Source organism: Tupaia chinensis, unplaced genomic scaffold (genome assembly GCF_000334495.1).
Source record: "Tupaia chinensis unplaced genomic scaffold, TupChi_1.0 Scaffold000287_1, whole genome shotgun sequence".
Classification (NCBI taxonomy): domain Eukaryota; kingdom Metazoa; phylum Chordata; class Mammalia; order Scandentia; family Tupaiidae; genus Tupaia; species Tupaia belangeri.
In genome coordinates this window covers 1,381,980-1,384,155 of record NW_006159771.1, presented here as the reverse complement: position 1 = coordinate 1,384,155, position 2,176 = coordinate 1,381,980, and the positions used below count along the sequence as shown (strand labels likewise).

The following is a 2,176-nucleotide window of genomic DNA, read 5'->3' as shown; positions in this document are numbered from 1 at the left end:
TTTCCTGCTCTCTCTCTCTCTCTCTCTCTCTCTCTCCAGTGAGTGCACACTCTGGCAAATTCACAACAAAACAAACCCAATTTCTGATCACAAAAGGAATATACGTTCTTCCTTGACAAAAATAAATATGAGAATATATGCACCGAAAATTAAAGTCACTCTTAACCAGCTGAAGACATCCAAGAAAACCCAGCCTGTACCATGCATCCTGCCTATCAACTAGCTCCTGTTACTGGCACGGAACGGCCTCCCACATGGAGGCGCCCATCCGCAGCCACGAGCCTACCCTAGCTCCCACGGTTGGTGTGTTTCAACTCCCCACTCCTGACCACCATCAGACTCTGAACAATCTCCCACTGAGTCCAAAAAGGAAATAAGAGATTTTATTTCTTTTCTTTTTTTATCTTTTTTAAAGAGTTTTGCTATAGGGCACGTGTGCTCACTAGAGAGACAGAGAAAGTGAGAAATCACCCCCCCACACACGGGGTAGAGAGGAAGGCCACGTCGCAATCCCTGTTCCTCCATTCTCCTCTTGGGATTCTGGGCACGCATGCAGACGTGCCCAGTACGAGTTTTAAGCCACTGGGTCCAGGACTTGAACCAGGTTGACTCTGCGGGAGCCCAGTAACGTAACCATCATTCCACCTGCTGGTCCAGAAAACAGACAATTTTAGGGTGACGGGGATAGATACATTTTCAAACGGTCTTTCATAAAATGGCCCTAACTTATGTGCACCCTGTTGAGTTGGTTGGCATTTACGTCCATTTTTCTGTGATAAGCAACTGAATGCCATACGGGGGAATTTAGTAAAAACGGAGATTTATTTAGCTCATGGGTTTAGTAAAAACAGAGATTTATTTAGCTTATGGGTTCAGAGGTTCAAAATCAAGGAGCCACCTGAGGAAGAGCCACCTAAGAGCCACCTGAGGAAGGTCTTCTTGCGGATGGGGACTACCTGTAAGTCCCGGGACAGTCAGGAGCTTGCACGTCTGTCTCTACCCATGTCTCTGTCAGCTCTGGGCTCTCTCTCCCTCTTATAAATCTACCCTAATTGGGACCAGCAGTTAGTGTAATGGCTATGTCACTGGACTCCCACGTAGTCGACCGCGGTTCGCATCCTGGACCCGGTGGCTTAAAACTCACGTGTGCGTGCATGCCCAAGATCCCGAGAGGAGAATGGAGAAGGGATAGTGGCGTGGCCATCCCCTCTGGGGGGTGATTTCTCGCTTTCTCTATGTCTCTGTCTGTCTGGCAAGCACACGCACCCTATAGCAAAAACCTCTCAAAAAAAAAAAAAAAAAAAGCTTGTGAGAAGGGATTGTGGTGTGACCATCCCCCCTGGGGGGAGCTTTCTCACTTTTTCTCTTTTTCCAGTGAACACACACACCCTATGGTAAAAATCTTAAATAAATAAAATGCTCATGTGTTTCTGCACCATTCAGACCAGGAGGAAATAAATCCTCAAACACTCCAAGGGCAAACTGACAGGTGTTCATGAGTGAGTGTGTGGGAAGAGCAGGGTGGGGGCAGCGGGCCTAGTCCCCGGGGGAGGAGGGCTGCACAGCTCCTCCATGGGAGGGGGCATCTCTTGCCAAGGACACAAACTGGATGCAGAGCGGCCAGGGGCAAGAACTGGGTTCCTCTGAGGGTCCACGGGCATCCTGGGAGGGAGGGGTGCAGGGGAGGGGAGAAAACATAAAGGTTTAAGCCTGGAGGAAAGATGGAGACCCAGAGCTGAGTCCACAGCCCACTGAGACACTCTGGGCATCAAGACGACCAGGAAGAAGGGTAAGGGCGGAAACAAGAGCTGATGGCCCCGTCTCCGCGGTGCAGCTGGAAGTCACACGCTGACTGCATTAGAGCTGCCGGCCAGGCTGGCCTCCGACTAGGCCAGGCATGTGTGTATGCCCAGGATTCTGGCAGGCTAGAGGCTGGAGGAAGGGGATCATGGCATGACCACACCTGCGGAGGGTCCCTCTCTTTCTCTCGTGCGCATGCAGGTGCACCATCGTGAATAAAAATAAGTACAAGAGTTGATAACTGTCGAAGCTGCGTGCTGAGTACATGGACACAGGGGTCCTTACATTTTATTTAGTATTACGATTTTTACCTCTGGGTATTTGGTTGAAATTACTCCCCACGGAAGGCGTTGAGGGAGCAGGTAGCCCCTGTCCC

The 2,176-nt window shown here is 50.3% G+C and overlaps 1 protein-coding gene across 1 annotated transcript in view; it reads right to left on the bottom strand.

Moving 5' to 3' along the window:
• The window catches only part of MED15 (mediator complex subunit 15), a gene marked incomplete in the record, with an annotated part of 93,357 nt that overhangs the window by 82,648 nt on the left and 8,533 nt on the right, over nt 1-2,176 (bottom strand).